We start from the raw sequence: 12,103 nt of genomic DNA on the forward strand, positions 1-12,103 counted from the left end.
CATGAGGTACCTGAGCATCTTTGTTAAGGGGTGAAATAGAGACACGGGAAGCAGAGAGATCTCCACCAGGATGTAAAGGGGATTGGTAAAGAGGAAGGGGGTAGGGGGGAGTAGAATTTTGATTTCACTTCAGTTGATTCTGTGTGTGTGTGTGACTAATGTACTGTTAATGTACTGTTTAGGTCAGGACATTTCTTAAAAGGAATGCTTTGGCCTCCTGCCTCATCCCACCTCCACTGCAAGCGTCAGACCCACCCAAGAATGAGCTCTCTGAATGTGGGTGCATTCAAAAGCGAAAAATGATAAAAACTTCATTTCTTGGCTTCTGTAGCCCTCTGAGAACTACAGATAAAGACAGAATAAGATAATTTGATAGTTTGATGAAGTGTCTGGGTGTGAGATAAAATCTATGTGCTTATGATTCTTAATATAAAAGATATTATTTCGATCAGTCTGGTTTGAACACATAGAAAACAAAAGATGCAAGAATAGCTAACAATAAAGTTCTTTTCTCAGCAATACCATAAGTTACGTCTTTTCTGTATCTTTGGATGAATGAGGGGAATTTCAAGTGACTTCAGCATTGGATGAAACATAATCCTCCTAGTCAGGGCCAGGCCCAATCAAGCGTGCTGAGTAAATCTCCGTGATGCCAGGCCACTCACACTGGGCAAAACTCCCAGGGCCAGTCAGCCTAGAAAAGGTAGGTTGCCCCTATATCACCAGGCCAATGCTTTGCCCTCTGAATACGTAGTCCTATCAGCTAGACTGCAGATGAGAATGATTTCCTTTTATATGGCTTAATTGCAAGTAGCTGACCCCCCCCCCCCCCGCCCCCGCCCATTAAGCCTTTGACTTCAATAGAAGAACCCTGACTAGCCCATTTTTAGTCAGGTTGGAGGTAGAAACCAAATTGTTGAAAATCACATAGAGGAAAATATGAAACAGTTACTGAGAGATTCTGTATTTCTATCCACATATTTAAGGTAGTATGAAAGGGAATAATGTAACATGTCAGGCAGCTCTGCATTATTTTATATTATTTAATCCTCTGACATATCTCTTAGATGAGGAAAATGAGAATGAGCATTAACTTGCCCAAATTTCCTCCTCTAGCACCTGACAGGGCTGGAGTCTTAATTCTGGCTCTAAAGCTCACTTCACTACATCTTGTGCCATAGGACATCTGGTAATCAAAATTCTCTTATTCTGAAATCCATTCTCTGTCTCTAATCCACTCTCCTTGGCTAAAGCCAATACAGGCTTGTACAGAATTTTGCTTTGTAACGAAGTCTATATAAGTTTCTAAACTTTCAGACAAGTCACTCTTTTTTCTGAGCTTCCTCATTTGTGAAATGAAAATGATGAAAAATAGCTAACTACACAGTTGTTATAGACAAATTGAGTTCTGAAATTACTTGTAACTGACATGCAGACATCATCAGGTATATTTAATGCCTCAGGTAGCTTGGATTCAGAGTTGATTGAGGAGCAAGCTCCTAAGTATCTCAGAGAACACCACCTGCTTACCAGGAATGATCTGGCCACAGCCTCAACTTCACCCTATTGTGCCTATTGGCCTTTGGCCACTGGAGGTTGACCCAGCAGTCTCACTCACAGCCTCCAGGAATCATCCACCTCCCTGGAGAGTTACAACCCAGGCCATTCACCCAGGAGGCAGCTTTCACGGTAGGCGTGGTCAGACAAGTCCTGGAGAAGCCTGGTAGGCTCCAGAGGGAGCCAAGGAAACATGCTGTCTAAGGAGCTGCCCAGGATACATTAAAGCATGCGTTTAGACTTAGAATCATCCCACCATACGCCTACACCCTCCTGTTAATACCAGAAGGAACTCAAACTTCATTTAGTTCAATCCCTTCGTTAAACATAACATGAAGAAGCCAAAGAGGTTCAGCAATTTGCCCTGACATCCCAGCTAAAAAGTGGCAGAATGAGACCTACAGTCCATGGATCCCCTGGCTGCACTTTCCTGCTTCTCCATCAAACCAACCTCATTTTAGGAAACATCTGGTCTTTCTTGCTCTCTTGTATGCAGCGCCCTCTAGCTCCCTCAACTCTAATAATCCTTTAGAAGCTCTAGGAACAGCACCTCATCCAGACTTCTTTTGCCACTCCAACCCCCACCTCTACTATAATTTGAGGGTGCTATATTTCATCCTTCCCCTGATATGATGGGGGAAAGATGTGGCCATTCTGAGGAATGCATTCTGAGTAATGGCTAAATATGTTACTCATTTCAGGGTAAGTGTCGTTTGAACAAGGCACTCAGGGAAGCTTTTTAAAAATAATATTCTGGGCCGGGCATGGTGGCTCACACCTGTAATCCCAGCACTTTGGGAGGCCGAGGTGGGTGGATCACGAGGTCAGGAGTTTGAGACCAGCCTGACCAACATGGTGAAACCCCGTCTCTACTAAAAATACAAAAATTAGCTGGGCGTGGTGGCGCGCGCCTGTAATCCCAGGTACTCAGGAAGCTGAGGCAGGAGAATCGCTTGAACCCGGGAGGTGGAGGTTGCAGTGAGCCAAGATCGTGCCACTGCACTCCAGCCTGGGCGACAGAGCAAGATTCAATCTCAAAAATAGATAAATAAATTAAATTAAATAAATAATATTCTGAAGCAGGTGTCCTCATGTCAGATCAACCCTTATTCCACAGGTAAGGTAAAGGCTTAGGACTAATTTCTCTTCTCTTAATCCCTGACTCCTGTCTCCAAAGCTTGGGATGGTGGTAGTGTTGGAGGTTACACAAATGATACGGTTTGGCTGTGTCCCTACCCAAAATCTCATCTTGAATTGTTTGTAACTAACCTGCACGTTGTGCACATGTACCCTAAAACTTAAAGTATAAAAAAAAAAAAAAGAATTGTAATACCCATAATCTACACATTTCAAGGGAGAGGCCAGTTGGAGGTAATTGAATCATACCCACCCATGATGTTCTCATGATAGAGAGTTCTCACGAGATCTGATGGTTTTATAAGTGTTTGACAGTTCCTCCTGCGTTCATTCTCCTTCCTGCTACCTTGTAAAGAAGGTGCCTGCTTCTCTTTCACCTTCCACCATGATTGTAAGTTTCCTGAGACCTCCCCAGCCATACGGAACTGTGAGTCAATTAAACTTCTTTATAAATTACCCAGTCTCCGGTATGTCTTTTTAGCAGTGTGAGAACAGACTAGTACAACAAATAACTTGAAAAGACACTGAAAAAACAAAAAAGGCCAATATTCCCAACCTGGTTCTAATCTCTAAAGCTCAGTCTTTTGAAAGTTTCCTGCCCTACTCCAACCAAATTCAGCAATACATATTGACGTCTGCTTTAGGCCAGTACTAAGAGTACAGAAATTAATAATAATAGGAGCAAATATTTATATGGTGTTTACTATGTTCCAGTCATTGTTCCAATTGCATGCATTAACTCATTTACGCCTCACAAGAACCCTGTGAGGTAGGTACAAAGATCTTTGGTTTACAAATGAAGAAACCAAGGCCCAGAGAGCAGATAGGTCTCTGCCCTTGAAATACGGTCTTGGGAAAGACAGCAGGTGTGCAATCAACTGCGAGAGAAGTCCGTGCAGTCAATAGTGTCATGTGGGCAACAAAAAGCTGTGGAAGGACAGAAGGAAATATCAAAGAGGGGACCTCTCAAAAGGGGCAATTTGGGAGTGAGAACTTGAAGGATGACTAGGACTTTGCCCTCAGGAAAAAACAGAGAGGAGTGGGCAAGAACATTTTAGATAAAAGAAGCAGCACTGCACTTGTCAAGGCTTGGCTGCTGAAAAGCATGTGGCACGTCTGGGACCATTCGGCATGACTGAAGTTCAGAGCTCTCTGAGAGCTACAGTAGAAGACAAGTTGAGATGAGTGAAGTGACAACACCTTGAGAAGAGAATCTTTGAAAGGTTTTTGAATGGGGAGTGCCAGCATCTACACTTTGTTTCAGAAAAGTAATTCAGTTATGTCTGTATTGGAGGTGAGAGTGACTGGAGGTAGAGGAACCCATTAAGATGCTATAATGCTCAAGGTAAGATATGTTTTAGTTATTCGTGGAAATAGTAGAGGCACTAGGAGACAAAGATGAGCACACATAGTCCCTGACCTCTTAAAATGTGCATTCTGGTACAGGAAGACCAGCGACACACAATAGTATAATTTAGAAGGTGATAAGAATTATGTAGGAAATGGAAAAGGTGATAGAGAATTACTGAAAGTAGTGGCCATTAAGGCAAAGAGTGGAAAGCCCACAGGGACAGTTTTCTAGGGCCTCATGGCTCTACACCCAAATCATGAGCTGCTCAGGAACTTCCCAGCAATATCTCAGCTAGTAAAGATCTAAGCGAAAGGGGAGCAAAACTTGGACTGGGAGATTAATTTTTATGGTTTTCTCATTGGTAAAGCCTTAGCAACAGCCAGTGTGAGAGACTGGAACACAAGCATATCCTGTTCTGTAGGCATTGTTGGTGTATGCCTTACATTATTACTCTGCCATTTTTAAGAAAGCTTTACCATTTTCCTTTCCTTTAATTCTTAAGGGTTTACATTTCCCTGATGAGAAGGAGCTAGGCATGAATGGGCCTTAGTAGGAGAAAGATAATGTTAAGTGCAGAGCTCCAAGGCAGGAATGAACTTCCTATCTTCAAGGAACTGAAGGAAGGCCAAGTTGGTTGAAGCCAGGTTAGTTAGGTGAGCAGGGGAACAATGCCTGTGCCAAGGCCCTTGAGCCAAAGATTATGAAAAACACACCAGCTGTTAAACAGTTGGGTTTATTACTTGTTGCAAAGAGGAGAAATGTACACCTTGGGGAACACTGAGATGCCTCAGTAAGAGTGTGTTAGAACCTATTATGGGATTTAGGCTTTGTTCCGGTGATTTGGGGGTAGCTCTAAGGAAGCAGAGGTTTGCTCTGGATTGGATGCTGTCAGAAAGTGGGGACAATTCTATGGGTATTTTGTGAGTCGTGCATGCGTGACCTTGTTTTTATCCATGCTTAGACAAGACAAAATTATGAAGTGACCTTGTTTTGTTTCATTTTATCATGGTCTCCGAGTAACTTTGTCTGAGGTTGTTATTCTATAATACTGTTTAGATTTTTTAGGCTCACTGGGCTGTGAGCCTCAGACTAGCTTCTAATAATATTGCAATCGAGCTGTAAACATCAGATCAATTTTGGACATCAGGAGTACATTTTTTTTCTCCTCGTTAGTGACAAGATTATGTATAGAAAGAGATCTGGATTTTATTCTAACTGCTGAGCACAGACAACAGGTCAGTGTATGATTAGCATTGCCACCTGGATAACAAAGAACAGCTCTCAGATTTAAAAAACAAAACCAAGATATGCAGTCTTAGAATTGCCCCTGCTCTTCCGACAGTACTCAATCCAGAGCAAAGCCACACATCATTAATTCCTTCCCAGAATTAACTAACCCAACTCCAAATCCTACAGCAAATCCCTCCTAACACTTTCTCACTGGGGTGCTCCAAAGTCTCCCATCGTGTGCCCTCTCTCCTCATTGCAACAAGCCAATAAACCCAATTTTGTCTAACTGTGGACATTGTCCCAGTGGTTTGGGCTAAAGGGCATCAACACTGCAAAGAGAAACTACTGGAAAGTTTTATGCAGAAAAGTGACATGATGGGGTATATATTTATTTAAATGAGTACTCAAGCTGCTATGGGCAGATGGGCTTATAGGGGCAAGAGTGTGAGAGCAAAAAATCCGAATGATGAAAAGCCAAATTAAAATGATGAGCAAAAGAGGACAGCCCTGAAAAACAGGACAGAGGATTTGGCCTGGAAAGCCATGGAGAAGGATGGTGAGTTTTGGGAAGAGAGAAGAACCAAAGAGCACTCCCTCCCCAACTAGGAGGATAGAGAATAAATTAGGCAGGAAACAAGGAAAGGGGAGTAGATATTAGGCATAGCATAGAAAATTGCCAGCCTAGATTTTAAATATGTTGAGTTGATTATGGAGAATAGGAAGCATGGGGGAAGGAGTGAAGAGATGAGTGACAGAATGAAGCTGGTTAGGAAGATTGGGGCTCGGTCCTGAAGGGCCTTAACATCATGCTGAGGAATTTAGATTTCATTCTGTAGATATAGATAGTGACCCTCTTAGTCAACATTAGGCCGGGTGCGGTGGCTCATGCCTGTAATCCCAGCACTTTGGGAGGCGAGACGGGTGGATCACGAGGTCAAGAAATCGAGACCATCCTGGCCAACATGGTGAAACCCCATGTCTACTAAAAATACAAAAATTAGCTGGGCGTGGTAGCGCCCGCCTGTAGTCCCAGCTGCTCGGGAGGCTGAGGCAGGAGAATCACTTGAACCCGGGAGGCGGAGGTTGCAGTGAGCCAAGATCACGCCATTGCACTCCAGCCTGGCAACACAGCAAGACTCTGTCTGAATAAAAAAATAAAAAATAACAAAAAATCAACATTAAAGAGACCAAGACAAGAAGAAAGGATAGGAAAGACAAGGAAAAATCTCCGGAGTCATGTCACATCCTCTGCCTTAGTTCTTTTTGTTGTTGTTTGTTTATTTTTTGTTTTTTTGTTGTTGTTGTTGTTTCCTCTGCCTTAGTTCTAAAGGGAGCTAAAAGGGTCCTCTTGTTCAAATCCAAGCACAGAGTCTCCTCTGATTCTGGGTCACTAGAACTTTAGTAGACCTAAAGCATATTGGTAAACCACCCACTTTCTATTTCTCATCTTGGGCAAATTTGCATCTCCTAAGAAAGGTTTCATGTTATTTATTTTACTCTATCCATGCTCCCTCCTCCATCTCCACATAACTAACTCCTGTTCATGCTTCAAGATCCATGTCATCTTTTTGAAAATGTCCCTAACTAGTACCCTGCTATCACTGCTGTCTCCTCTTTGCTGCAACTTTACCTTGTACATTATCTTCCATCAGTACTGCTTCTACTACTGATTACTGTCACTACCACTGCTACAGACAAGGATATTGAGCTCTGACATGGAAAAAGGTGCTTTGCACACAGCAGCTCTATTAATCCTTAACACAACCCATTGCACTTCCTGATAGCTGATATCATTCTCACTTTATAGATGAGAGAACTGAAGCTTAGAAAGGTTAAATCACAAAGTTGCAGAGCTGGGATTAAAATTTATGTATTTGGGAATACTTTTTCTTTGTATAACTATTATATTACATAACACATTGCATATTAATTATTTGTGTATGTAGCTCTCTCCTGGTGGAGTATGGGCTCTTTGAAGGCAGAGGCTATGTATTCTCTGGCATAGGATAGGTGCTCACCAAATGTTACCTGATTAAGAGGAGGAAGGCAGGTAGAGATAGTGATGGAAAGAATGCAAGGTGGTGTGCAATGGGAGAATTACTGTTTCATACCAATGCCTATCAACCTTTTTCATAGAAATGATGATGTTTTTATGGCACACTGGGACAAATTGGGGTATCTAGATTCTAGGAGAAAGCTGCTCTAGGCTGGAGAAAATGGACCATCATAGGTATAGTATCTGTAGCAAGTTCAGTTAACCACTTGGGTTACTGTAGTGTTGAAGGGATCAATATATCTTGGGCATCTGTTGGGCATTCTGTGCTTTATATCAGGGGTTAGCAAGCTATTTCTTAAAGGGCTAGAAAGTTAAATGTTTTAGTCTTGTGAGGTATAAGGTCTCTGTCACAGCTGTTAATAGGCAATAGATAATACATAAACAAATGAGTGTGGGTGTATTCCAAAAAAAACTTTATTTACAAAAACAGGTGCCTGTCCTGTGGGTCTTGTTTGCTGACCTCAGTTTTAGATGAATATTGTGCTTCAGAGCCTTTGGGTTCTCCTCCTCTTAGTCTGATTTTTAAAATGTGGATGATGTCCAATTTATTAGTTTGTTCTTTTACAGTTGTGCGTTTGATGTCATGTTTAAAAATCTTTGCCTAACCCAAGGTCACAAAGACTTTTTTTCCCCTATATTTTCTCCTTCAGTGCATTTTATCCTCAGCACGATCCTTCTTAAGAATGAATGAATGAATAAATAATTTAAATGAAAGGAAAGAAGATCTTTCTTTCTTCCCTACTTCATACTTTTCCAACCCCAGACTCCCAAACCATGAAGCTCAGCAGATACTCCTTGAACTCCGTCTGATTTTTGAGCCCCTAACCTTGCCGATCTGTTCACCTATAACTTAGTGATTCCCAGCCTTTCAATGCTGCAACATATTCTTTTTACAACATACACACCACACCCCACTTTTACTTGCACACCTCCACACACACACACTTGGTTTAAAAAAATTAGTCTCAACATAGTTTTGAAATTAAGTTTAAATTTATTTTTCATTGTCAAATTTTTTAGGAATTGAAGAATATCTGGTTTATGACAGCCCATCTCTATGAGGTAACGAGAACTATCACCAGGCAGGATGGAATTTGGACCAAGAGCAAGGCTAAAGGAGTGAGACTGGGGCTGAAATAAGGAGTGGGCCTAGGAGGTGGGTTTCAGAGGTTTACTGGGTCTCCCTCCACAGCTACTCAGCTCTGTACTCATTTCTTTTTATTTTTAAAAAAGAATATATAGTGTTTTTTGTAAATATATATCATATACAAATTTGAAAAATGAGTTATTCAAGAGGGAATATGAGGACAAAACAGAAAAGTTGGAACTGAGATTGAGTTTAGCAACAGAAATGTTGTGGAAATGACCAGAATTTGGTTCTAAGCTTTCTAGAAGTCAAAATAAGGCAGAAGACCTCTTCATTTTACATAACTTACAGTATCCAATAGGGGGCAACAACCTAATTGTCCAAGAGGAGCTTGTTCCAGAGAAGACAATGTGTAACGTCCAAGGAACAACTCTTGGCCAGTAGCCCAGCAGTCTCCATGCTATCATCAGCTGGGGTAGAATTACTGCAGCCCCTCCACCCGGTTACCCAGGGTTCTAAAAAGAACTTGGAGACCGTATGGTTACACATGCTACCACCTCCCCCTTTGCCTTCTCTGTTGTTTACTATTTTTTGGTCAACTTGCCTAGAATATTTTGAGGCAGTGAAAACTAAGTTTTATTCATCTTTGTATTTATGATAGCACTTACAATGGACAAAAATGGGGCTCAAAACGGGTTTATGAATGAAGTAATAATACACTTAAGAATCCAAGAGGGGCGGGTCATTTAAAAGAATCCAATAGCTGGTTCCTATCACCTGAGGCTTCGTAAGACCTCTTTCTGGTTTTCTCTCATTCATTCAGCTAACTTTTAGAGCACATAACTCTAAACTTTACAGCACCTATCTCAGAGTTCTGTCTGATGCTCTGAGGCTGAGCCCTGGCAGTAACTACAATAAGCACAACACCAACCCTCCCCACACTAAAAGAGCTCTTAGTCAAATTGGGAAAAGAACTCATGCCAAGTGACATGCTCATATAAACATACTGCTAAGGTTGGGTGGTCGTCAAGAGGAGTAAGAGATGCTTTCTTCCTGGGAGATTGAAGGAGTATGTGTGTGTGAGAGGGAGGGGCAGGTAAAGACATATTCTCAAGGGAGCTGACATCTGAACCCAGTCTTGATTAATGAGTTAGACTTCATCAGGCAAAGGCACAGCCAGGAATCACCATGACACATCAGGGGATCAGTGTGTGGAACATATTGGGAGTGTGTCATGGGAGGGGGAATCTGAGGGCTAGCTAGAGATCAGGATGACAAGGGAGGTCAGGGCCCAATGACAAACAGTCATATCAAGGTGGATGGCATATGTTCCAGTTTATGAGCATTGTCCCATATAATTAAAACACCTTTATTTTTTTGGTTTCAACAGGAGTTCAGATTTGGATGATAAATTATATGACTACTCTACTTATAAGATAATCCATTCTCTCTTCTCTCCCACCTTTCTTTTTAAACCTCAGGCCAAAACCTTCTATTCTGCCTTGGCCCCCACCTCACCTTTCTCAGTCAGGGAGCTCAGTTTCTGGAGCCTGGGGATATTTTCAAAGAAATGAACCGAGGCCATCATAATGGAGCTTCCAGTTGCTGTTGAAAGGATTCTCCCAGGCCAGCAGAATTGAACAAATCTATGTGTGTCTGGCTGAGGCCAGAAGGAGTCTGGTGCTCCTGCTCCCAGCCCTGGATCAAACTCTGTTTCTTTCTGGGAAGTCCTTCTTTTCTTTCTCACATCTAATCTTCAAGATGCAGCAGAAATTCCATCCTCTTCCAGAAGCCTTATCAGACATCTCTCAGAATTTGTATCCCTCCTTCATTTTCCCATAGAAAATGTTTGAAGCTGTATCACATTTCACAATGAGTAATTTATATATTAGGTGTATCTGCCCCACTCAACCATGAGCCCTGGTTGGACATCTTTATGTTCTTCATGGTACATAGAACTCTGCCACTCACGTCCTCACATCACCATCGGAATGATCATCATGGTCAATTCCACATCATGACAGCTCAAGGTGACAGGCCAGGTACTATGGGGAAGGGTTTCCTTGCAGTATCTCATTTAATCATCACAGCAATTTTATGACATCAATTTTAATATTATCCCAACTTTAGAGAAGAGATTAATTCCCAGAGTGGTGGGACAATTTGCCCAGGGTCACTGAGCCAGTAAGCAGCAGTTCTGGGACTTGAGCCTCGGTCTGTGTGATCTGACTCTGGGATCTCAATCCTAAAGCAGCAGCAAATCGTCATAGATATGAACTTTCACATTTAGAAAGGCCAGAGAGTGTTCCAAAGTGCTTTGCTTCCATTAGCTCATTTAATCCTCTCAAGTAACCTAGGAATTTGACACACTAACTCCATTTTAAAGAGGACCAAGCTGAGGCACAAAAAACTTGCCAGTGACGAGTATTTGCCTCCACGTGGGTGAGGACATGCTTGCCATACCTGAGCACAAGCATCTCTGCCAGGTACTTGGCCTCCTGGGTCTGGGTGGTTCTCCAGGTGGTTGCTGAGGGTCCGCACATGCTGCGAGAAGCAGGGCTGAATATCAGGGGTTTCTGGGACCTTCAGAGAGTAGATGCTGTGGTGGACCTGCACTCTGGCTGTGACCTACAACCTGATGGTACCCCGGGTTGTACGCCTTGACGTTCTGGCACTTGGCTGAGAACTTACCATTAAGGCTGGGGAGGAAGCGGAGCTTAGCACTGATGGAGCCGCCCAGGCTTTGGTGTAGTTGAGCCGGTGGTCAACAAGCTCTGCCTGGGTTTCTATGACCCTCTCCCTCCTGGCACCATGTGCACGTGGTTGGAAAGAGGTGGTTACTTGCTGCAATGCCAGCCCGAGCTCTGCATTACTTAGGTTTTCCTAGCCGCTGTCCAGCAGTTCCCCCTGCACGGACATGTTCAGTGCCTGCTTGCAGCCTTGAAACCCCAGCATCCTCGCAGGCCTCATCATTGGAACCCTCTAGGGGCTCCTCCTTTTTCTGAGACTAGCTACTGCTCTAAATGAGCCTCTGAAATATGTGCTTTATAATCTCATTTACCCTCTCACCATTCTACTTTTGCACATTTGCAAACTAAGACCCACGGAAGTCAGGTAAAATGCCTAAGGTCACAGTACACAACAGAGCTAGCATCTGAATCCAGGTTCTTTGATGCCAAAGCACAATTTCCATTCACTGATCTATGCGTGGTGTTTCTCCTTTCTATTCAGTATCAGGGTCTTGATTTTTTATCCCTCTTAGGGCATTTGCAATTAAAGAAGGCTCACGGAAAGGAGCATGGGATTGCTCCTGGTTCCAGCTGGTTCTAACAGTGTGCTTGGAGCAGAAGTCTTTTCTCTCCACCCTGTATGGGGAGAGGCAGCACTGGCCAGAGGAATGGGTGCTTCTCAAGACCTGAATTGAAATCTGGGTTTTGTCATTTCATCAGCTGAGCCCTCCCACTCTCACGGCTTTCTTCCCTGAGTCCCACTTCCTTCATCTGTTACAGAATGAGAACAATAATAACCTCTTCAAGCTTGAGCTGTTGGATATAAAATGCCCAGCAGAGTGCCTGGCACAAAATAAGGTGTTCTTTTAGGGAAGTGGGTTAAATGGCTTGTTCAAGGTCTGGGTTTGCATCCAGGTTTGTCTGAATCCAAAGCCTAGTGCTCTTTCAATGTAATG

The sequence above is a fragment of the Pan troglodytes genome, chromosome 9 (genome assembly GCF_028858775.2).
Source record: "Pan troglodytes isolate AG18354 chromosome 9, NHGRI_mPanTro3-v2.0_pri, whole genome shotgun sequence".
NCBI classification, from domain to species: Eukaryota; Metazoa; Chordata; class Mammalia; order Primates; family Hominidae; genus Pan; species Pan troglodytes.